General features: G+C 43.9%; 1 long non-coding RNA gene across 2 annotated transcripts in view; it reads left to right on the top strand.

Moving 5' to 3' along the window:
- The first annotated feature begins 3022 nt into the window (after positions 1-3022).
- The window catches only part of LOC123480230 (uncharacterized), a 65614-nt gene continuing 42972 nt past the window's right edge, over positions 3023-25664 (top strand). Inside the window, exon 1 of one of the 2 annotated variants that reach the window (XR_006656144.2) lies at positions 3023-3173. This is a non-coding gene — a long non-coding RNA (uncharacterized lncRNA). Of the gene's footprint in view, positions 3174-4253; positions 4381-25664 lie in introns of those variants that run through there. The other variant, XR_008426133.2, reaches the window with a different exon arrangement.

Raw genomic sequence — 25664 nt, 5'->3', positions numbered from 1 at the left:
ATTTAGACTGGGGGCAGAGTTGAAATTCTGGGTGTACATGATATTATGCTGAATGTTATTGAGATAATAAATATGACAGGGCCCCTATCTTGCAGATTTGAAGGGATCACATAGACACAGGCATGAATTTTATGTAGCATGTTTTCTTATTATGATAAATTAGTGTGTTTTTTACTTTTTTAGATTTTTATTTATTTATTTTTAGAGAGAGGAGAAGGGAAGGAGAGAGGGAGAGAAACACCCATGTGTGGTTGCCTCTCACACACCCCCAACTGCATAACCATCTGAAACCCAGGCACATGCCCTAACTGGGTATTGAACCAGCAACCCTTTGGTTAGCAGGCTGGCACTCAATCCACTGAGCCACACCAGCCAGGGCTTAGTGTGCTTATTCTAACTAAAGGATGAGAAGAACTCTCTTTCTTAGAGTGATGATCATGTGATTCTTTCTTCTAGCACTTCTTTGGCCTCTGTCCCTGCCTCCCTGAGGTCATTATTTGTGGGTAGGTCTTATCATACTGGACTTCAGACATGAGAAAAGGACTATATCCTATTCCTTTCCTTTTTAGTTCCCTCCCCCCCAACAATGCTTGTCTAGCATGTAGAGGATTCTCAGTATGTGCATGCTGAGTGAATAAAGAAGACATAAGGCTCCTTGTAGTCCAGGTAGAATTCTCCCAGATCATTTTAGAGAAGCTGTGTGAACTTGGCAAGTAAATTAATCTCTCCAGGGCTTCCCTATAAAATGGAGGGGGAAAGTGTTGGCTAGATTGGGGGTTGTAAATAGTTGTCACTTTGCATGCCTGTAAGATTGGTAGTGGATGAACTGAGCTCTAGTTTGAGAAGAATTTGGAGGCCACATCTAGGCTTTTCCAGGAAGAGGACTGTGATTGATTAGCTATGCCTGTCATGGACACTGGAGTAGCAAGTGGACCTTTTAACCATTACTCAAACTGAGGGTTTCAATGTGAAAATAAGATAGAGATGAACCAAGGAGACAGTCAACTTCTCTGGACTCTTAGATTGGACACTCTCTTTGGCCAGACTGCACACCACTAGCATAGACAGGCAGGTTCTTACATGATGAAGAAAGTCGATATTTTGAGGTTTCTATGCATCTGATAACCCATATACTCTGCTCACCTCTTTCTTGCTGTAGCTGCAATATTTTATAGAATGAGAAAGTTAGTGATTTGTAAAAGAACAACATTAACAGAATGCAAAAGTTATGGGAGAGTTACTGCCTGCCCTTCCTGGTAGATATCTTCTTAGCCTTCAGGCAGTTCCCTCGGAAAATCATGTTTATCAAGTATGCAAGTGAAACGGAGCAGGGGAGAGGGGATGAGAGCCTGGATTGCCAAATGCAGGCTGATGAATCCCAATGTGCTGACAGACAACCACTTAAGATGCCGGTTTTAGATACAGCTTCCCAGGTCCTACCTAGAACAAATGAGTCAAAATCTTGATTCAGGAGAAATATTAACGCTAAAAAATTTCCATGATGATTCTCACATGAATCCAGGGTTGGAAAGCACTGTTTTTGATGGCTGAATCATAGTGCAAAAGCCTCTGTAAAAGGTGAGCAAACAAGATAAAATGTCAGAGACAAATGTAAATTCCTCAACTTTACAGTAACAAGAACTGGAAAAGCTGACAACAGCATGCGTAACAAATCTGCAGCATTCATGTGTCTGGAAGCTCAGAATGAACTAACTCCGAGACAGCCTGCCTGCCAGAGTTCAGGAGGTGTTCGGCTGAATGTGAACAAACGCAAGATCCAGAGCAGGGGACGAGATCCCCCTTTTCTAGTTAGTCTCTCAGAAGACAACTGGATTATGTTCTGGATTTAATAGTAGCAATTACAATTCTTAGCAATGATAATTCTCAGTATAATTCTTAGTAGTATCTAGTAGCAGCAGTAATTTTTTATGTAGTACTTCATCATTTACAAGCTTTCTGTGTCCAACATTTATTTACTCCAAATAAAAATTTTAATCCAGCTGTGTTGGTGGAATATGGTCCATTGGTGGGTGAACAACTCAAACCTTGGTCTTTTATCCCCCAAGTTCCATGTCATGCTTGACAATTTGAAGAGTTTACAGACCAGGAGAGTACGATAGCTGAGAACCATTGTCTTCAGAAGAAACAGAGTCCCTTATCCTGGGAAGACTTAAGGCCTTTCCTATTGTCCCCCAATCTGGAGGGTTTCCATAGGAAGAGGACAGACTTGCCATAGGAGGCCTCAGAGAGCAGACCTGGACAGTCATAGAAGTTACAGAGAGACAGACCTTGACCCACAGCTTGACCCAAGATATTTCTTATAGTCAAAGCTCTCTAAGATGCAACAGGAAATCTTCAGGCAGAGACTGGAAAACTATTTATCAGGAATGCTCAGGCAAGAGTTTCAGACTTGGTGATTTCAGAGGTTCTAAAAGGGACTTAGGTTTGTTGTGAAACCCAAGACCATCCAATCTTCTGATGATTAGGGTTACAAGAGCAGCTGTTCTGGAGGCAGGGATTGTGAGGGAGAATGGTGACCTCAGACCTGGAAGCTCCCACTGTGTGCCCAACTGGCCCAGAGCCTCACCCTTTGCTCTCTCACCTGTATTGGCAAACCTCATGCCTTAGGCTGAGCTAAAACACTGGGAGCAGCCTGATTTTCCTTATGCTTTAGGCAACCATCTGTTTAGTGACCCTGATTTAGTCACTCTTGGAGCTAGAGGGCACCTAGAAGGCCATTTGGTCCAACCTGGTCACCGTATAGGTAGGAAAACAGAAAGTGAAGTATGTGACTTGAATCACAAACACCATTAAATATTAGGGCTGCGAGAGAATCTTAGGGACCCTCTGTCCATGCCCTTTATTTTCCTGATACCTGCGAAGGGGTGGGATTGCCACAAGGTAAGTTAGGACATGGTTGTGGCAGTCCCTTGTCTCTCAACATGGTGTTCTTGTTGGTTACATATCGCACCTCCTGTTTTTTTACTTAGGATCTGTTCTTTCTATCTGTCGCACCAGACAGTGCCTTCTTCCGTGGGACAGAGAGTGGCTAGAGCTGAGGTCACAGAGGGCCAGCCCTGCTGTGCCCAGTGCCGCTTCACTCCTCGCTGTGCCCTGGACGGTGTGCAACACTACCCTGACTCCTAGAGAGTTCTCTAAGCATGCAGAAAATTGTAAGTGTTTTATGAGCTGCCTCATCTCTAAGGTTTTCAAATAAACAGACTACATACTAATTCTACATACTAATCTTTCCATGGTTAACTTGTTTGTGTATTCTTTGGATGTTGGAGACCAGTGTTAGTATTTGGGTGGAAAACAGAATTTAGAATAGAATAGAATTTATCCTTATAGTAGTTGAGAATTATTTAATGGGGTAAATAGAGAAATAGCATTTGACAATTTTCTCCTCTCTCCCTCCCTTCCTTCTTCCCTCCCTTTCTCCTTTTCTTTCTTCCGGGCTGCAGGTGTTTATCAATTGAAAAGGACTGTCCTCACTCTAAGAGCTAGTATGTATTGTATGTCTCTATTGTGTGGATGCTCTATGCTGCCTTCTAGCCTCTGTGCCCATCCAAGAACACAACTTTAGAGAATACAACACAGGCACTCTTCTTTATGAAAGTCTATATACCCAAGGCCAGTGCAAAATCCCTCTTAGGTCTGACAAACACACTCATTTGTTCTGAAGTTATTATCTCTGCAAGGCCTAGCACTTGTAGTAACAAATACCAGAGGTTAACAAATGCCTGTCCTGTCTGTTTCAAAATTCCTCTTTGCAATTGTTCACTGGTCTTTGAGAAATTTTCCTTTCTCCACTGGAGTTTTCCATTGAGTACTCTACTTAAAGGTGAATTTTTCTAGTGAGGAAATGTGAATATCCCATTTACAGGATTCCCCGCCCCCCCACCCCCCGCAATCATGCCTATGTTTGCCATTTTTGGCTGGAAAAAATTCCCAAACCAGAAGACCCAACTCTCTTATTTAATTGCTCTAGGAAATGACCCATCTAATTGTTCTAGGAAATGACTCTCTAGGGTAAAAACAGGTTTCCCCAAAGGTACTCAAGAAAGAAGAGTTTATAAACTAGTCATGTCATCTCCTGAGAGAATGGAATAAATGTGAAAGAGCAGGGTCTCCCTTGGGATGGAAGACCTGGGCTCATCTCCTATTTCTACTCTTTATAACCTAGAGTTTCCAGGTCTACCATTTAGAAGGTGTGTGGACTTGAGTAGATGATGTAAGCTCTGTGTAACGCACATAAGGATAAGACTTCTACAAACTGTGTAAGTCTGTTGTGAGGAATGAGTTGCTGGATTGAAAGCATGGTGAGAGGGCTTCCCTGGTAACAGAAGAGCAAAGCAGAGGACTGGAGACTGGAATGAGGTGAGCGTGTGGGTGACAGGACAATGAGAAGGGAGGGCATCAGATCTGTGCAAGGCTACTTACTGCAAAGAGCGGTTGGGCAGCAGGAGGTTGGGTCCGGCTTAGGACTATCAAGCTTGATGGAGGTGGCACCAAACGCCGGACTCCCTCTTCTCAAAAGGAAGAAATGGAATTCACAACCAAGAGTAGGGAGTGGGGTCAATTAAAATTTTAGAAATTAAACCATATAACACATTTCCAGAATTCGAAAGAGCAATGCCTAGACGATAGAAGATCTCAACCTTGTCTCAGCATGCTAGGAACTTGCTATTTAACTGTAAGCAGGTAACTTACTTTTTATGAGGCTTAATTTCCCTGATGCTCAATATGAGAAGAGAGGCTAGATTACTAGAATATCTCTGGCTCTGATATTTAGTAGTTTCTGATTTGTGAGCACTCTCCTTAGTGCTTAACAGGGAGAGAAAAGAATTATACTGAATTGTAATGGAAGAGTGAAAGAAAGAAAGAAAGAAAGAAAGAAAGAAAGAAAGAAAGCCTTAAGATTTAATGGAACTAATGAACTGTGCACTATTTCTAGCAATTCCTGGCAAATGTTTCATAACAGTAGCAGCTTGCTTACCCCTTATGAAATATTTGTAGAAAAGGAGGTACAGATTGTAAGCAGGAAGACACTCAAGATGTTGAATATCTTTGAATGTCTGATAAGAAAAGGGAAAAGGGGAAATTGCATTTGATGTTAATTTTATTCACTCAATAAACATATGTCAAGTACGCACTGGGAGCCTGTGCACCCAGCCCACGTGAATCCCACTTGCTTTGGGTCCTCAAGAAGTCACAATTTAGAATAGGAGACAGACACATAATTTAAAAAAAAAATCCACTCTATAGGCTTAGTGAAATAAGAGCTGAAGAAAGAGAGGATTTATTCCAGTTGGGGGGATTAGGAAAGGCTTCATACCAGGTGACATTGAACTAGCCCTTAAACAATGAGTAGACTTTGATAGGTTAAGAATGAGGAAAACGGGGTATTCCAGATTGAGATAATTACATGAGTAAGGGATTGCAAATGGGAAAGTCTGGGTGTTTTTAGGGTACAGAGGTAGCCCACATCGCTGAAACACAGAAGCCTGGGAGATCTGAGGGCAGGGATGAGGAAGGTCAAATTTATTGGCTTTTATTTTGTTTTTTAAGTTATTTTCATAGTAATTGACTTTCCTAATGGTTCTTATTAGAGAATTTTACCCAATATTCTTTTGAGGGGCAAAGAACTATTAATGAGATGCTTGGGGAGACAATGTCAATATTTAAAAATCCAACCAATGTGTGATCTGCATGTTTGGAGCGCAGAGGCACGTGGAATTTGCTGATAACTTAAGAATGGATCTTGGTTTTCATTCTTTGGCTTGTTATTAATAGTAAGAATTCTGTAGTGCTCCGAGTGATAGATTGGGGACTCAGTGATTGCGGTTTGGGCATATGGAGAAGTCAATTTATATCTCTAGGTCTAGCTAGATGAATGACCTGGAGTGAGTTCAGGGTGATTTTTAAAACTAAAGATTCTGTGGCCACATATCCAAAGCTAATCTGGCCCTGTCACAGACAAACTCTGTGACCTGAGGCCCAATCAACTGACCTTTGCTGTCTTAGCTTCTTCCTCAGAAAACTGTGGCAATGCTCTGCATCACGGAGGGAGGCCCAGGGCGGGGGTTGTGAGGAGCCATAGAGCAGAAGCCAAGAGATGGGCCTGCAGGGAGGTGCTTCGGGTTACGCAGGTAGATCCCAGGCTTGCGTAGGGCTGCTCTCCTCATTCTAAGAGCAGTGATTGAACAGTCAGTGGCAAGGCTTTCCATGGAAATTAAATAAGGTCATAAGTATGTAACTGAAACTATAACAAGACCACAAAAATGTCGGTATATGTGATTATTTTACAACCCAGCTCCTTGGCCTGGGGGTCTCCTGGCTTCTACCAGATTATTTTTCTGACTGGTCTCTCAGCACTCCGGGAGAAACCCATGTGATCAGTGAGCAGGTCTAAGTGTTCAAAGAGACGTGAATCTTTCTTGGCCGTGGGCGTGGTTCTCTGAGACCATTATTGACTTTGTGACCTTAGCATTACAGAACAGGTCTTTCTAGCCTTTGATTTGTTTATCCTCCAGACAAATGGAACCCCAGAATTATCTGGGGGGGGTTTCCAGCTAATTATCCCCAGTTGTTTCAGGCATTCTTCATTTTACCTCTTTCCCCAAATCCTTCTTTGTGTCAGGGCCCCTTTCTTATCTTCTGATTCAACCGCCTCTCCCCTAACTTCTTCCTGAATCCTCCCATTCATGGAAATGTGAACCCTTTTTCCAAGACACTTTTCCTGATCCCCGCCCCCCTCCTTAAAAACAACCACTCCCTCATTCAGGCTCCAGTCTTGCTCTACTGCTTACCATCTTCCCTTTCTGCCTTGGGTACATTTCTCTGACTACATGTTGGAAGGAAAGATCCTACTTCTTATTGACGTACATTTTGGGGAGTGTTGAGTTTGTCATTCACCTTTAACTTGACATGTATATGAAATTCTCTATGGATAAGCCTTGGCTAATTCTGCTACTTCATGTTTGCCTCCACGGTGGGGGTTTCAGGAAGAAAGCATCATTCCCTGACTTGCTGTTGTACGAAATTTATATGATGTTGTGAGCACAAGCCAGAGAACATAGGTGTCAGCAGGTAGACCATCTTGGATCTGCTGCTTAACCTTTCTGTGCCTCATTTTCACTTCACTTCTAAGATATGGATAATATTATTCTCAGGATAAGACTGTTTTGAGGATCAAATATAAGGTACTATGTGACAGTGCCTGGCTTGTGAAAACTGTTCCATAAATGCCAGGTAAAGTTAAGTGAATTGGAATTGAAATTCAGTATGACCCTTTAAATTAGAGAAGTTGACATGAGTGTGCAGGATTATGCCTAATTGAGGGAAGATGAGTTCCCTGACAGAAGAAGAGTAAACAACTGTTATACTAGATGGGGGAATGACTGCTTATGCTCAAAACAAATGTCAGAGTACCATACAAGTATCAGGAGGTGCTATGTGAAGAATGCAAAAATTAGAAATTAGCATAAGCAAAATATTTTATTTATTTATTTTTAGAGGGAGGGGGAGGGAGGGAGAAAGAGGGGAGAGAAACATCAGTGTATGGTTGCCTCTCACTCACCCTCTGCTGGGGACCCAGCCCACAGTCCAGGCATGTGCTGTGATCAGGAATCAAACCGGTGACCCTTTGGTTTGTAGGGTGGCACTCAATCCACTGAGCCACAACAGCCAGGGCTGCATAAGTTAAATATTATTTAGTGATTCATGATTATCAAAATTTTCTAGGCCTTGTTTACAAATCTTTGTCTCAACCCTATAACTGTATAATCTTAAGCAAGATCACATACTCAGAATTTCAGTCTTCCAGTGTATAAAATCTAGATGTTTGGAAGAAGTTATCTCTAAGATTCTATCCAGCTCTAAAATTCTCAGACATTAGTATTTTTCACTCAGTGAAAAAACTCTAGGATTTTTTTTTAAGCCAACCAAAACCCCACTACATTTATGTGCAATGAGTATTGGGAAATGCTACGGAAGAGCTATCTCAATATGGGTCACCAGGCATCAAAAAGGATATTACTGTAAGGGTGGGTGTGGGGGTGTGTATGAATAGCTTTTTTCCACTTCCATTGAAGATAAAGCCAAAGCAAGCACACTTAAATTGCATAAGGGAGGTCTTTCTAACTACCTCGGGTGTGTAACCCAGAAACAGTTACCAAAGAGAGCTTGGGAAATCGGATCCTTAGAAACAGAAGAGCAAAGGGTTTCAGCAAATGGCTCTGTGAAGGTCTTTCCAGCCCTTCGCTCTCAGGCACACCTCTGTGCTAGGTGGGCGGTCAGGCCCCTCCCGGCTCTGTATCCTGGCCTGGTTCTGGTTCCCCTCGTTTTTACTGGACTCAGAGCCAAAGGAGTGTGTTAGATTTCTAGTTGCTCAGTGTTTTATTACTAGCAGTTAGGTGACATTGTGTGTGGCTTTGCAATGAGTTTTATTAGCTGCTCCTTGCAATTATTTTGAAGCTCCTTTGCTGTCTCCCGATTCTTTAAGATGGGAATGCTGATACCCAGAGTGATAGGGACAAAAATCAGAGATGGTATTGAAATGCGTAACCTCCCGGGCGTGAGCCCCTAACTTTGACCTTTGTCCATGTTACTTAGTAAGTCCTCTTAAGTCCTAATAGTTCCCCATTTAACAGACATGAGAAATGGAGCATGAGGGTATGAGCAGCAGGAAATGGATAATCTGCACACCGGAGGACTTTCCCATGCTCATCCCAGAAATAGAAGGAGAACACAGATAGTCCAGCTGAATGCGGTGAACATTCAGTATCACTAGAATTGTTGTGATAAAGGTAAACGTGGTCTTTGGCCCATGCTAAGCTTTGTGAGTGAGGTACCTGGGACCACAGAACTGTGGGAGTATGTTCAACACATTCTTCCTTAAAAAAATCCAGAGTGACTTATGGAAAAGATGTGATGTAGGAATGGTACTCAGAGACCTGGGTTCTAGTCCTGGCAATGCTGTGAAACTTGTTGTGGGAATTTGGGCAAGTCCCTCCCTGGCTCTGGGGCTCATTTCCTTTCTCTGTGCTGAGACAAGTCTGCAGGAGTTGTGGTCAGTTCATACATGAACAGCCTCTTTTGCTTCCAGGCAGTGAGTGATGTGTGGACATGTGGACGCCTCTGGGGTCCGCTGCTGTTTAAGCTGGGCCTCACAGCCTCTGGAGGATCATGAGCATCAGCATTACTCAGGGTTGACAGAAAGCACCTGGCACCTGAAGCTGGGAATATTTTCAGTTGCATGGAAAAGGGGAATTAAGGAGGCAGGTGGAATTAAGCTTGCTAATGAACTGACCTTAAAATATGGAGATAATCCTATATTATCTAGGTGGGCCCAATGTAATCCCAAGGATCCTTAAAAGTGGAAGGGGGAATCTGAAAAGAGAACTGGAGTGATGGCAGCATGAGAAGGATCGGGCCAACTTTGCTGGCTTTGAGACAGAAGAAGAAGGCCACCATCGAAGGAATGTGAGCAGCTTCTAGAAACTGGAAAAGACAAGGACACATATTCCCCTCTAAGCCTCCAGAAAGGAATCCATGCTGCTGACACTTTGATCTTAGACCAGTGAGATCCCTGTCAGAATTCTGATCTATAGAACTGTAAGATTTTTTTAAAAAACTGTGTTGTTTTAAGCCATTAAGTTTGTTAATGGCTTAACAAACTTATTGGTAATTTGTTAAAGCAGCAGTTAGAAACTAATACAATCACCTACACAACGCTTGAGGTGGGCAGCCTGAGATAGAGGGTTCCAGTCCCATGCATCAGAGACTAGGCCCCTTCTCTCATGTTGCTCTACTGTGTAACTTACACTTACAAGGATGCCTCAAGGCCAGTGATGGCAGCGCAGGAGCTCCAACCATTCTGAGTAGGAGCAAGGATGAAAAGAGGAAAAGTGTTCCCTCCAAGGAGAGTTTCTGGAAGTCACACATACATCTGCTGACTTCTCACTGACTGGGACTTAGTCATATGAGCACACCACACTGCAAGAGAGGCTGGGGAATTCAGCTGACTGATTTGGTGCCTAGTCACAAACCAGGGTGGTTACTAAATAGGAGGCACTGGATGCTGGGAGGCAACTAGGAGACTGGCACAACAATGGCACTTTTTCTCTCTCGTTAAAACAGGTGTTTAAAAGTCTGAGTTCTACTCTCAAAACCCGCCTTTGGTGCGCAGGGGAAAAAGCTCACGGTGCTCAGCGTGCCATTTGCGAGTCTTCCAGCCCTTACTTCTTAGCCCACCACAGACTCTCAGCATTCCTCTCCACTTAGCTGCCTTTTTAAAAAAAATTCTTGTGTATTCTATTACAGTTGTCCCAAGTTTTCCCCCATTGCCTTCCTCCAGCCTGCCCACCCCCCGCTCCCACAGTCCATGGCCACAGCGCTGTCCATGTCCAAGGGTCACTGGTACCTGTACTTTGACTAATCCCTTCCCCTTCTTTCTACCATTCCCCCTCCCCTTTCCTCTGGCAGCTTAGTCTGTTCCCTGTTTCTATGTCTCTACTTCTGTTTTGCTCCTTAGTTTATTTTATAGCTTATCACTCTCTACCTTGATTGCTTCTGTCTCAGTCCGGGCAGAAGCTCATCACCTCCCATCTGGATTCCTTCTGAAGCATAAAGCACTCTGTTGAAGTAGACAAAGGAGTTGTAATTATCCCCAGCAAAGAACTAACCCAAATCATTCTGAGTAAGAAGTTCAAGTGGGGAGAAATTCAACATACTTTAAAAAGGCTCCTAAAGTGATTCTAATAGGAATGCCTTCTTCCCCCTCCTCTTCTGCCCCCGCCCCTGATGAGGGGCTACAGCATTCATTTCTATCTGTGATCAAGTTATTTGTGTGTGTGCCTTTCTCTGCACGCCCCCACCCCCGACTAAACCCTTAAAGTATTGGATTGTGTCTAACTCCTCTCTGCACCTCTACCCTCCAGCACCTTGGACTCACACACAGGAAGTGAAACACAATGAGATGCTAGGGAGGACTGCAGGCTGTAACTTATGAAACATCCTTTTCTTTTTGAGTCCAGAGCCAAGGAATATTTAGAAAACCCTACCTCTTATCTCTGCCAGAGAGAGCACTTTTGATAAAAAAAGAATGCTTAGTAATATTTAAAAAAATTCAAAGCGAAGGTCAAAGATTTAAAACAGCGAGCAGATGGGCCCTGCAGGTAGTGTTCACTGACTAACCTGGGTGAGTTCAGCTGCTCGTGCTAAAGTTGGTTAGCTAGGGGCTAATGTCTTCCCCGTCTTGCCTCATTAGAAATTCTTTCCCTTTCTAAGACATGTTTCAGGAAAAGAAGAAAGAGAAATGAAGGGGAGAAAAAAAAAAAGACAGCTGCTAAGTTGCCCCCCGAGGGAAAAGGGTCTAAAGTTGAAGAATGTCGTTGAAGAACTGACTGATCCATCTGACCTTTTATCTCTTTTTATTACTACTCCACACTCCCATGTCAGGCTTCATTTCCTGTTAGGATCCTTCCAAAGAAAGGAGCTTGCCTTCTTTTTTGCCTCTGCTAAGCTTGCAAAGGCATTTCTGATCTTTTTAGCTAAATCTAGCTGAGCAGGGCCATGGCCTCTCTCTTTCCTGCTGCTCTGAGGAGGAACAGAAAGCAAAGAAGGTGACAGGCAGGTGACCTACCTTATAGAGGGAGTAGGAAGTGCTTTGTCCATATTAGCATCACAGAGAGTTCAAGGCTCTCCTCCCTGATTCCGGCATCAGGCTCCTTCACAGTGGCAGCCTGGAGCCGTGGAGGGGATGCTGTGGGGGTGTGGGAAAGAGAGGTAGAAATAGTATTGCAGTGAATTTACCATTCCACACACACAGAGAGGGCAGAGAGAGGGTGGCAACACTATAATAAGTAACAACAATTAATGGATAATCCCAAATCCAAATACATAAACGTCTAGTGAAGTGGGGGCAGAACTGGATGGGGATCTGAAAGAAATTGGTTTGGGAGAAAACATTGTGACTGATTTTCCCCAAAGTGGGTGAGTGAGAATTTACCCAATTGTTTGGACAAAATATTTTGTGTTAATTGTAATGTTCTTTGTACTTCCTACCTCTGAAAGAACACAATTTGGGGTTGCTTGGCTATGGGCACATTGATCTGAAACTCATCTTCGCCCTTCCACCCAGGGAATAACACTGGCCTGAAAGGCAGTTCAAAGCATGCCAAGAGGAATTGTGAGTACCTGTTCTAGAAGCACTGGACACACCATGAATTTTTAGGCACCCTGGACCTTACTCTTTTGAGTCATTGGCAAGCAGACTGGCAAGCAGACTGGCAAGTAGAGGAGACCTCTAGTTTTTAAAACTGTGGCTTGGAATCTGGCCAGGGCAGATGAGTAGACCATGTCAAATTCACAACAGAATCATCCCCCTCTTCATGGGGATATGATGAGGTGGCAGAAGCAGGAGTTTCCGCCTCAATGTACGGGTGTCCATCCTAGAGAAGAGACTCAACAGGGGTATTGGGCCAGGGAGAGGTGCGCACACCACACAGGCATGCCACTCCTGCAGCGAAGGTTGCTAGAGACACACTCTAACCAAAACACAGGACTATCAGAAGAATCTGCCAGGAACGCTCTGTCCTGCTATGGAGACATACCATGCCTGGAATGCCTTCTCCTCATTAGGAGATGGGGGAAGAGAAAGACTCCCAGTGTGGGTTCTTTAAAAAAAAAATCTATTCTGAGAAAAGGCACACATTTGCAAAGACTTGTGGTCGGACAGCAGGTCTGCAGTCATTCCTGATATGCAGGCTTCTTGTATGAAGCTATGCAACCTGGAGCCAACCCCTGCAGAGAGGCAAATAAAATCATGTGAGCTGGAATGCAGGCTGCTTTCACTGACAAAGTCTTGCTCTTGAAGTGTGGTGCCCTTCATCTTTGGTCTTGCCTCTCTTCCATTCCATTCCTGGAGCATGGACCCTGAACTCATGGTCCAAGTTAGTGGCTAGACTTCCAACTATCACATTAACATTCCAGGGAATACAAAAATGGTTATTGAGTCAGTGGTTATCACGAAATGATACTGATGGCTGAGTAAGTGGGACCATACTTCTAAGCAGACTTAGACAACATCCATTCATGGGGGGGGAGGGGAAGAAGGAGTTTATCTTCTGGCTTATGTTTCCCATTGGTTACAAGTTTACTCCACAGGGTGTTAAATTCCCTTCGCTTCTAGTTTTTGCATGCATATTTCGGTATACTGACCGGGTCCTACGGCAATGTTAATGAGAAAGCTCTCTGGCAGGAGATACACAGTGTTCAGTGTAAACAAGAGACGGTCCCTTTATATCTGTACAGTTCACCAGAATCCACACGAAACTGAGACGAGAAACGTGTGTGTCCAAGAGGATCTGCCCTGGTACAAGCAGTGGACTATATTAGACATCTATTTTGCTCCCCCTGCATAACTGTTCATTTCCTTATTATGTCCAGTTCCCATGCTTCAGTAGGGAAGAATCTTTGTAGCAACAAGATGTCCTCACTTTTTTCTCTTTATGAGGGGAGATAAAAGTTCAGTCAGGTCTTCTTCAAGATGGTCTTGAAGTCATAACTGAGGTTTGTTATATCTCTCTTTAACATCTCCTTCTGAATTTTCCTCTCCTTGGCTAGCTCTGCAGCTGGTTTGGTTTGCATGCCTGGTGGAGCGACTAGTTACATACCTCACTTTGCCATCACAATATTCCCCCCACTCACGCTCATGCTGCCACTACCTTAGTCCAGACCTGCCTCCTCTCTTGCCTCAGTTACGGCAATAAACATTTTTAAAAGATATTATTTATTTATTCTTAGAGAGAGGGGAAGGGAGGGAGAACAAGGGGGAGAGAAACATTGATGGGGGAGAGAAACATTTATGTGTGAGAGAAACAGCAGTTGGTTGTGTCTCGCACACACCCTGACTGGGGACTGGGCCCACCACCCAGGCATGTGCCCTGACTGGGAATTGAACCAGTGACCTTTTGCCTTGCAGGATGATGCCCAACCAATTGAGCCACACTGCTCAGGGCTGCAATAAGCTTTTAAGTGATCTCCCTAGCTTTCATCTCTTTAGCTCTTCATTTCAAACACACAACTACTACCAGATGAAAATCTATAAAGCTATAATCTGGTGTATGTGATTCTGCACACATGCACACACTCACACACAAACGGCTACCTATTATGCCTGGACCCTGTAGCTGCAAATTTAAGGCCCTTGCTAATTACGTTCTGACCCCTGCCCAATTCCCCCGCATTATCTCCTCCTTCAGCCTGCCATCTACTCCCATGTACGCTAATCCCAGATGACCGCTCTGATTCTGTGCTTTCCTGTCGTCGTGCCCTTTCTCACGCTGTTCTTATCACACACGTGTGTGTCCAAACCCTACTTATCTTCCCAAACCCGACACAATGAAGATACTTACTCAAGTGGGGGTAAGAGATAGAGTCAGTGCGCAATTGAGAAGGTATCAGGAGCCCTGGCAAGGCAAGCAGGGGGCTCAGTCAATAGCCGGTGTAGGCACCCCTTGCTCTATCACTGGGTACCCGACTCTCTCCAACACCCCACCCATAGTGTTCTTCTCATGAATTTTAGTTTTTAGCACACTTCTCTGGGTTTTATACCTCATTCGGTGTTTAGGTCAAAGTCTTCACAAGGAGGAACAGATTTAATGCTACAATTTAATACGTGGTGTTTTAGACGAACAGAATAAAAATAATTTCTGTGAATTCTTTGATTTACAAGGGAAAACACACAATTACACACTCCGGTTTAATTGACTATGTCACCTAAACAACTTGGTTCTATTTTTTTTAGATAGACCAACCCAGCAGAGAGATCTGAAAGACTTTATATATATGTGTGCTAGAATTTTTCATGAGAGCATATTCAACAAAACAGCAACAGGTGTTTATAGATTAGCTAGGACATTGAGGGCACTGTGATAGTGGCCAACACAACACACGCTTTGCCACTAAGAGACATAAACAGTCACCAGTAAAATAGACGAGTGAGTAGGGAACTAAATATAAGAGGAAAAACAGTACTACGGGACTCTCTGGCAGGCTAGCAAGGGGATGGGAATGTGTGACGCCTGGATAGGGAGTTAGAAAAAGTGACAGGTGAGCCGTGTCAGTCTAAAAGGAGGTCTCTGTGTCAACCACGTATTCCTTTCTTTCGTAGTCATTACTTAGTCATTCACTTTGGGTTCTTCACACTGCAGAGCTGGGGCAGGATGGGGGCTGTGGCAAATACTCTTCATTGGTTCAGCTTTCATCTCCAGCCCTTTTATTCCTAATCACCTTTCAAACACGGGTTACCATTTGACCTAATTGTAGCCAATAAGGTAAAAGGATAAAATTGCTGCAGGAATCCTACAAATATTTTGACTCCCTCACGTAAATGCCAATATTTTCCTTTCCTCCTTTTTTTTCACTGGATTGCATGTATGGGGCTGTAGCTTCAGCAGTCACAATGTAACCATGAGGGAAAAGCCCAGATAATTTCAATTTAATAGAAATGCAGTGATTTTTCATCAGCTTCTAAACAAATGCCAGCAACAATGTATCTCTGTGTATTTTAAGTGAGAAAAATAAACTTCTGTTTGTTTAGTCATTGTAGTTATGTTTTCTGTTTTCTGATGCTGAAAGCATTCCTAAGCAGGTTGGGAGTGTACTTTGGGCCAGAACTTCTGTTTGGTGAGATCTTAATAAAGTTGTCTGTTGCAAACACCTTAAAAACAAGAGCCCACCACAAAGGAGCAGGTGATAACATCTCTTCAGTTGCTCCTCTTTGGTGAAGGAGGCAGTAAGATTTATAACTGGGAGACGGGGACAAGAGTTATAGGTGTCGGCCCCGCCTGTCTCAGCACCACCGTATATTTCTTTAATGAAGTGTGAGACCAGAACTCCATAAATTCACATAGTAACAGAAGTGGGCAGCAGCTCGTCAGAGGAGCTATTCAAGGAGCCCAGCATCACTCTTTGCATATTGGAGAAGTTCACAGCTGGTTAAAAATAGGCTTGGAGAGAAGTCGCTTTTAGACCACAGCTCATTTTGGATTTCTCTGGAGTCCCATTCTGGGCCACAATGTGTTTCCTTTTTCTTTTCGTTCGAGTAAAAGCACCCAGGTGGTTCAGAGACAATACGTGGATGGTTATCTTTAGGTCTGTTGTGCACTGAAAGCAGAACTAGGGAGAAACAACAGGACCCCCTGGGTACCTGGAGCGTTACTGCTTCAAGTGCCAACACTGATTGAGCCTTTACTACGGGCCAGGCTTTGGGCTTTAAATTCTCAAAACAACCCTATTGGAAAAATACTATTAATCATCTCCTTTCTCTAATGAGCAGAGAAGCAATTTGTTTCTGGTCACACAGCTAGGAAGTAGCAGGACCAGGACTGAAACTGAGGTCTGTCGGATTTCACTCAGAGCCTGTGCTGTAAGCCTCCTCCACCCGTGCTGGTCAGGCTGGGCTTCTGCATCACTTCATTCTGGCCCTCAGAGAAGCCTTGGGAACCAGGCAGGGCAGGGAGACCACCCAGTTTATGGAGGAGAAAACCAAAGACCGCTGAAAGGATTCGCCAAGGTCAAGCAGTTCATGCACAGTAAAAGTAGGACTTGAACCATACCTTCTGACTTTGAGTCCTCTGTTCTTCCAATACAAGCTGTGTGCTCAAGCCCCTCAGCTCTGAAAGAACATGCTGAATTTGGGAGGGGGTTGACTTTTGAGATTCAGTAGGAGACCCTGTATCAAGGAATCACATATGCTAGGGCTAAGCTGAATCTTCAGTGTCTCTTATTGATGAGTGCCTCTGTACAATGGTATTTGGTACCGACATTTAATACCCCCAATATAATATTGTTTTCACTGTTGATTTAACAGTCCTTCAAATACTGGGAAGAGAGTGAGATGGAAAGGCTAGATGTCTTTAATAGAGGACTATAATTTAGCTGATAAAGCTAGCAAAATATCTCTTTGAATATTTGAATTATTCAGTGACAAGGAAGCTGAGAATTAGCTTATAGGGGGAAGAGCTAGGTATTGTACATGTGAATATTTTTTTAAACACCTGAGTTTTGAAATACAAAAGTGGCCTGCCCCCATTTATAAGCACAGTGGTAATCAAAAGAGAGCTCCATGGAGGTAATAATACCTTGCATTTAAACACAGCTCGTCTCTGAAGAACGCGAAGCACTCTATAATCATTTCCTTATTATGATTCTCAAAACTTCCTGGGTCAAAAAGTTACAAAGTTTATATCTTAGCAGTCTGGCCTCAGTTTCCTCTGGGAATTTGATGTGAAAAAGCAGGCTCTCGTCTAAGAAGTCTGTCAAGGTCAAAACTTTCCCCACTCTTTCCACCCACCCCTGCCTGTCTCCCCAGGACCCTGTCCTTGTCATCCTACTACCCTACTTAACCTATCCGGCTGTTTTTCTAGACCTGACTGGTTAATCCTATGACATAGAACCATACAGTATTTTAATTAGAAGAGTTCCACCCCAGTGAGCTAAAAGCAGAGCAAATAGTTCCTAGCTGGGGATGGGGGAGGGTTCCTTCGATCAGGGTGGTTTCATTTTTATCTCTTTTTCTATGTTGGAGATCTGCATGAGATTTCATCTTTAGAAAGCGTTTTTGCTGTTTTAAAAAAATTGAATCATCTAGTCCAGTCTAACAGATTCATTTTGATGATGGAAAAACTGAGGCCCTGAGCAGGTGAGTAACTTATGCAAAGTTCCACTCCTGCTGTTCAGGGGCCCATCTGTCCTTGAGCCCTGGTCTCTGTGTGCCTGTCTGGGGCACTTGGCGGGACACCAGGGTGCTTTGCCCCCAGCTGTCGTGTTCACTGACATAACCCTAGTCCCAAGTGTAGACCTGCAGCTGTGGACTCATACCTAGTGTGAACTGAATGCTCCTGACAGAAGAGAATCCATTCCTTTTTCAGAGTTAAAGGGACTCACTTTACATGGGAACATTAGACTGGACCACGCAGGAAGAAACAGGTAGAATTAGTGTGTGCCATTTTCACCTAGTCCCAAAATGGTTCTCCACCTCAACTAGGTCATGAAGAAAAAAGGTGTAAGTACAAACACACATATATTTATATAGCTACTGCCTTCCAGTGAGCACAAAGCACACACACACACACACACCTTATTCTACATTAGTTCTCCTCAGGTGAAAAGAAGAGCCGTTATTGCCATTCTGCAGTCTCATTTTGCAGTAAGAAAATCAGGCACGGAGTAAACTGACCTTGATTCAGATCATGGCCCGGCTCGGAGGTGTGGCAGAGGAGTGTGTAAACATCTGCTCTATCATATTGTGCTTGAGGAGCAAAGTCCGGGAAGTTGAGGACCCAAGTTGTAGACCTGTACTGGGCAGACCTTGGGCAAGTGCTTCACCCTCTGAGCCTCAGTTTCCCCATATGGTATATGGACAGAAGAGGGGGTGTTGGCTATTTTCTCGCTATGGCTCTTTTCATTGTACTGGAAGTGATTGGTGTGTGGGTAGGTTCAAAGGAGCAGGGCTGAGCCTGGAGCAGCTCACCTGGATGGGATGTGGCTGCCCCCTGCTTCCTTGATGCTGGGTATTCAGCGTTTGAGGAGTGTTCCGTGTGCCTCCTATGGCACAGTTTTGTTGGGGTCCAGGTCCAGAACACATGCTAAGAGTTGGGGCTGCTCCATAAGCAGAATCCAATTTCAGATGCTGCTACATAATCCTAGCGCTGAAAATGAGAATGAGGTGTGTTTACGTGTGTTGGGGAAGGACTGGGTTGGGGAGGAGTGTTCAGGGGTGGTGTTTTCTGGGCCCTAATCTGAAGGCATGAAGTTCCTGAGTGATTCTGCTGGAGTGGGGCTTGATCCACTGTCTTCAAGGAGGCAACCAGGAGTAAGCTAGGAGAGCCCCATAAGTACCCTTGGAGTTAGTAATTTTGAGCTATTCTCAGTTTGTCTCTCTTTCATTATCCCTGGAATTTTAGCTACCTCATTAGAAGTTATCCCTGACCCCACTTCAAAGAAGATACACAAATAACCAATAAGCACAAGAGAAGTTTCTCAATATTATTAGTCAGTAGGGAAATGCAAATCCAAACTACAAGGTGATTCTACTTCCCATCCACCAGAATGGCTATAATTTAAAAAATGGACAATAACAAGTGCTGACAAGGATGCGGAGAAACAGACCCTGTGTGTATCTGGTGGAAATGTAACACACTGCAGGCACTGTAACAAACAGTTTGGCAGTTCCTCAGCAGGTTAAACATGGAATTCATGTAATCCAGAAATTCCACGCATATGTATATACCCACGAGAGCTGAATACAGGGACTCAAAGAGATAATTGTACGTGAATGTTCATAGCTGCATTATCCACAGTAGTCAAAAGGTAGAAACATAAGATGTCCGTCAAAAGATAAATAAGTACACAAATTGTAGTACACACCTACAGTAGAGTGTTATTCAGCCATACAAACGAACTACTGTGGCTTTAGAACTGTACATTAGAAAAGATTAGATTAGATTAGATTAGGATTAGGAGTGAGGAAGAGCGAGGGAACAACATCTGCCCCTAACACTCGTCAAGTCCAAAGTGAGTGTACAAACGATAGCTCGCCTTTTTCTTTTCCCATTCCTGCTTGCTAATGTCTTCTCAAGTGCCTGACACACAGCCACACAGGCTCCAGCCTCATGAAAAAGATCCATCCACAACCCAATCCTCACCCCACCACATCCCTGCACACTGCACACAGCTGCCCCTTGGCCTAGGGACACACACACTAGTGTCACTTTTTGGCCTCCACAAGACAGACCTGGGGAAGCAAGGTCCTAGCAGTGGGTTCAGAGCCATGTGAGCAGGGAATGCTGGAGTTCTGGGTATAGGGCAGGTGATCTAGAAGCTGAATGTGTCTGGTGGACTCCTCACCCAGTGGAGAAGAGAACACCTGGAGAAGGGTGAGCTTAAGGCCTCAACACTGCAAGGTCCTGCTAGTCAGGGGCCTGGTTGCTCTAGTCTAAAGCAAGACTAGAAGGGAGTATGATTATTGAGCCAGGCTATGGAAGGCACTTTTGATTGTCATTTGATTCTTATTATAATCTGAGAAAGTACTACTTGCGTGTATTAAAGATGGGACTCATGAAAGTAAAGTGAGTTATTTAGGGCCACACAGTGAGTAAGTGGCAGTGATTCTGACATCTGTGATCTTTTCAAGAACTGTATTTTTCAAAAGGTATGTTTTCCATAGGACAACTGAAGAAGGTGCTGTAAAATTCTAAGAAGGTTTTCTGGACAGATGGTATTTTTTGCTGTCAGAAGTCACTCAGGTCATCCTGCATGTAGGGAAGCTTTTGTCCTCATAGTCACTTGGAGTGTCTTTTGCAGGCTTCCTCTGCTGCCCTGCTCAGGCCAGCCAGGTCATGTTGGACGGTCCCAGCAGTCCAGGTTGACAGTCTGACTGAGTCTCCATGCAGCTGCATCAGTCCAGGACCACACAGCCTTCTCTCTAAACACTGCCACTTGGCACAGCTGTGCAAAAGGCACCCCTGAGTCCTCTGGTAAACAATGCAGGGTGGTTGCCTTGGTGTCTTTCCATCCTTCTCATTCTCTTAGGAGATTATTCACATCGCAGTCCAGAAGCTGGGAAGCCTCTGAGCAGCACAGGGAGATGCATTAAACCAGAACTTTACTTGCTCCTTATGAGAAAGTTTCCTATTGTCTTATGGCTCCTTGGTTTCCTTGTTTGGAAATGAGGCACGTAGGTACTAACTTCATATGATGAAGAGCTTTAAAGTGTGTTCTTGTTGTCATTTTTTAAACAATCAGAGATGTTCAAGTTTGGGGGTTGGTAGAATGAGTTACCTGGGAGGTAGCGAGTTCCCTGAAATTATAGATTTTTATACAGATGATGGAAGATTTGGCAATGGTGTGTGGAAGATTTAAGAACTAAATGATCTCTGAAGTCTCTTTTAGCCTTATGACTAAATTATAAATCTTTTTCATTATAAAAGCAGAGAAATTGTGTTAAGTACCACAAAGAAGCACTATTGGGCCCTCATAAAGATATCACGTAGAGAAGCAGTTGTTTCTGGCTTGAGGACTTGTAGGAGGCTTAGAGGAAGGGATGGTGTTGAATTTGGCCTGGGGAAATGGCTACCTCTTTGTGAGAAAAATAGCAGGACCAAAGGTGTAGTGTGAGGCAGCAATGCGTGGGGATTATTTATATAGTTGAATGGGACGAGTTTATTCTTTTTGAAATGTGATGTAGAAATGGAAGATGTGTCTAACCTGTGGCCTGCAAGCCCAGGATGGCTATGAATGCAGCCCAACACAAAATCGTAAATTTACTTAAAATCTTTTCTTTGCTCATCAGTTTTTGTTAGTGTTTGTGTATTTAGTGTGTGGCCTCAGACAATTCTTCCAGTGTGGCCCAGAGACTTCAAAAGTTTGGGCACGCTAAGATGTTTTTACTTTATTCTGAAAAACATGGGAAGTTATCAGAGTGTTTGCTTGCTTGCTTGCTCTTTAAGCAAAATAGTAATATAATAGTCATTAATGTTGTTCACTTTTTCTGGGTCCACTCCTTCTGGATACATGATGGGATTGTACGTCCTGGCTACCTGTGGGTGGGGTCATGAGGTCAGTTCTGCCTAATGAGCTGTGAGCTCTCGCCATCTCTAGGCAAGCATTTAATTATCAGTGAGACCATCTAGGATCTTCTTTCTTCTACAGCTTTAGCAATGTTTCTCATCATGGACAGTTCGTCAGCCTGGTCTCAGAGGGAGAAAATAATGATGTAGGGCTGAATCCTCAGCAGCCCAGGATAGACATGTGTGAGAGTGAGAGATAAGGCTTTGCTGTTGAGTCCCAGGAATGTTGGGTTTCTGTGTTGCTGCACAGTAGCCTAACCTAGCCTGACTGATGTAAGTAACAAGGCGGGGTTGCAGTTTAGGAGTGTTAAGCTTGCTATGGTATACAAGATAGGTTGTGTTAGAAGAGATTGGAGGCAGGAAGAAGAGTTAGGAGAGAGTGCAACGGGCCAAACGAGAGATCGTGAACATATGAGGGAGGCCAGTGGGGAGTGGCCAGGAAGATGGAGGGGAAGGTATAGACATGAAGACTTTCAAAGGTGACTTTGAAAACAGAGCAGTCACAGGTCCTGGCACACAATTAGATTTATCTGCAGACAGATTTTTGACTACATTCAGTGTCCCACTCTGGTGTAACAAACAGGATTGCCTAAAAATGTCCCTGGGAATCCATTTTGAGATTAATTGCCTGGACAATTACTTCTTTGGGACCAGAGGCTCCCACTTCTCCCAGCAGGAGGAGCTGCACCCAAATTCAGCTTCCGATGGGACCTGGCAGGAAGTTTCCCTCTCCTGTAGGAGGGTCTGCTGCTGAGCCCAACTTCCTGTGATTCCTAGGATTTGCAGGCATGTTAGATAGTTAGTTTTCTTAGGCAAACATCAAAACTCACTGGCATATAAAAGCCAGGCAGCCTGGCAACCATGCAATCCACAGTGCCCCCTTTTGCTGGCCCCCACCCACCTGCATGCTCTCAAGTGTAACCTTTAAAAGGAAACAGGCAACTATGTCAGCTCTATCATGCATTTAAAAGCGAGAGATTGTTCCACGTACCTTCTACTGATGATCTAGGCTTTGTAAGTTTTCCTAATAAACACTGTTCTGTCACCCATAATGGGTCCTGAACCCTGATGCATGTTGCATGACAGGTGTGACAACAAAGGGACTCATCATGCACAACCACTACGAAACAGGTTTACTGTGCTGCTCCTCAGCCTAGAGAGATGGGAGAACAGACTTGAAGAGTGCCTGGCAGATGTGCCCTGGGCCCCAAGTCAAACAGGAAGACTGCGAAGCTCCAGGTGAGAGGGAAACACAGCGCTTCAAGTACCAACCCAACAGTCCTCTGGGCCGTATACTCCACTGCACCCTGGTAAAAATTTGTTTGCTTGAATTTAATAAATCACCATTTTTTCTTTGAAAAAGTGGATCAATATTGTTTAAAATGATTAGCCTGCACATTTATTTCCATGTTCAACTCCATCCCAGCGCTCCTGGAGGAATTCCCTGAGGAGCTCAAAGTGTGAACCACTTACCAGGGAGTCGGTCTTTGGGGCTCAGGGCCTGCATGTTGGATTAGCTTGAAATAGCCAGTGCAGCCCCAGCCCATAACTTTAAAGTCTCCGGGCCCTGTCGTATAATCAAAGCATAGTATGTTTATGTTAAAAATAGTAAAACACACTTGAGTAATTTAAAATATAAGGTGGTATTTTTTAAAAGTTTTTAGACGGCACATGGGTTCTCGAAAACACAGAAGATGAAGGTATTGATAAGGACTTTTGAGGAATTTCTCAAGGTAACGTCAAGGGACTGATGAAACAGGTTCTTGTAGTGTCTTTCACTGGGGGTATCATTAGCACCCACTTCGGGCTGTCAGTCTGAGACTGATTTGGGCCTCATGCCAGGGCTGAGGAAGGAGAAAGAAGGAAGAGGAGAGATCTTCCCATGGTAACTGGGAGAGAGCTGGAGAAGAGACAGCAGGAATGGGCTGGAGAGGCAGTGTTTGCAGAAGTAAAAGAAATGGCTTGAGGATTGTTACCTCAGTGGAAAGTGATGAAAGAGGAAAAAGGGAAGATATGATAAATGCAATATCTCCTGTGGGAGAGAAGCTTTGTGGGAAAGACAGTCCCATTTAGCCCTTTCAGATTCTACTAGAGGGTGCGATGGGCCAGAAGCCTTGCATGTGGGAATGTGCCACAGGTGGCATGTAGATGGTGTTTGACCAGCTGGAGTGTGTATCTTGGTGACCACAGCAACAGCATGGTGTAAGAGGCTGAAACTTGAGACACCTAAGTTCTTATCCTGACTTTTCCTTTAATTCTCTAAATGTACAGTGAGTGCCTGCTATGTGGCAGGCCCGGTGATAGGTGCTGGAGGATCCAGAGTGATGCCAGCGTCTTGAGGAGCTCAGGTCTGATGAGGAAACCAGTCACCCCCACCTGCTGTGTTCTGTGGTTATGTCACTTAACCCCTCTGGAGAGCGTGGCTTATGTCTCTAGGCAAATGGACTTCCAACTTCCGAAGACCGAACCCAGGATTATGTTGATTTACTCATCCTGCCACCAGCAGTGATGAAGCATTAGAAACCTCTCATGTGTCCAAGGCCTCGATTGCTACATTTACACTGGGACCTGGGGCAAGAGTAACTGAGAACATACATTTTCTGAGGGCAGGCTGACAAGGAGAGAAAGTGGGCAAGTGCCCAGGTCATGGCCCCACTTCCAAAATGGCCCACCGGAGAAGTCACTTTGGTTCTCTCTACTCAGGAAGGGTGCAGAGAGGCCAGGGGTATTCTCCCTTTGTAGCTCCCTACACTGAAGGAACCATCAGAATGGGAAGAAGGGAAAAGATCTTCCCCTCCCAACAGCCATATGGTGAGGACATTTATTCTAGCCTACCACTGTCTTATCAATTCCCATTGGGGATAATAGTCCTCTAAATTAGACAGGCAAAGAGAGCAAAATGTGACCATAACACACATATAGTGATGTATGCACCTCACTTTCAACACATTCTTGTGGGAAAGAAAAAATTAAATGCTGACCGAAAGATTGCTCCAGTCTCTACCTGGTTTCAGATTATTATAACAGATATAAATAATATTTACCAATTTCTTATAAAATGTAATAGCTTATCTGTTTGCATGTCTAGTTCTAATTATTTTTGCATATTATAAACCTGAGCAACAAAGTTCCTCTAAACTGAAACTGATTAGAGCCCTGACATGATCAACAAAAGAAACTTGGCCACAAAATGTCCTCAAGCTGTTGGAGCATAAACCTCAACTGATATCGTGTGTCAGTTACAATTTGCCTTTATTTATCCATCAGCATCCTCTCCAACTAAATATATATGTGTGAAGAACAGTCGTGGGTACAGGCAGACATTGGGGTCTCTAGAATTATTAAGAATCACTGGCCTGTGAAATATCTGTTCAAAAGTTCTGATTTCTCCCATGGGGTACTTTTCATTTTATTTTGATAACTGGATGCAAATGAACCTCCTTAAATCCTTCCTCACCTGTGCTCTTTGCATGGTGCTGCCACTGTGTCTGTTTATTACAGACTATTAACAAATACACGGCCCAGTTTAGATTTATACAAATCAACTGCATTGGGGCAGTTATCTCCCCAAAATACTGAAGGTTAAAAACAAGCCTGTCTTTAACGGCAGCTCTGTTAACTTTTGACTTTCTATAATTATTACGATTGTAACAGTGTGTGGTTCAAACGCAAGAACTCCAAACCAAGAGTGGAGAGTTTGTGTCCGGGCTCTAGCCCTCATGAACTCTTGGATCTGGGGCAGTCACTTCCTCTGTGTGACCTTGGGGAAATCTGGATAAGCATCTTTTCTGTGCATATCTTGCTGGCTTACTGATGAGCTTGGAGAACAGGATAGATGTGATGGTTCTTGGCAAGGTTATCCAAACTGAAAGGAGGAGCATTAATTTGCTTAGAAGGGACCAGGAGAACAAGGGGGCCCATCTAGCTTGTCCTGGGAGATGCACACACACTGAGAGTTCTTAGAAAAAAATTACCTTGGCGGTGTTTTCAGTATTTCTCATCATTTGGCTACAGAATGATCATATG

Source organism: Desmodus rotundus, chromosome 2 (genome assembly GCF_022682495.2).
Source record: "Desmodus rotundus isolate HL8 chromosome 2, HLdesRot8A.1, whole genome shotgun sequence".
Lineage (NCBI taxonomy): Eukaryota > Metazoa > Chordata > Mammalia > Chiroptera > Phyllostomidae > Desmodus > Desmodus rotundus.
This window is presented reverse-complemented; position numbering and strand designations above follow the sequence as displayed.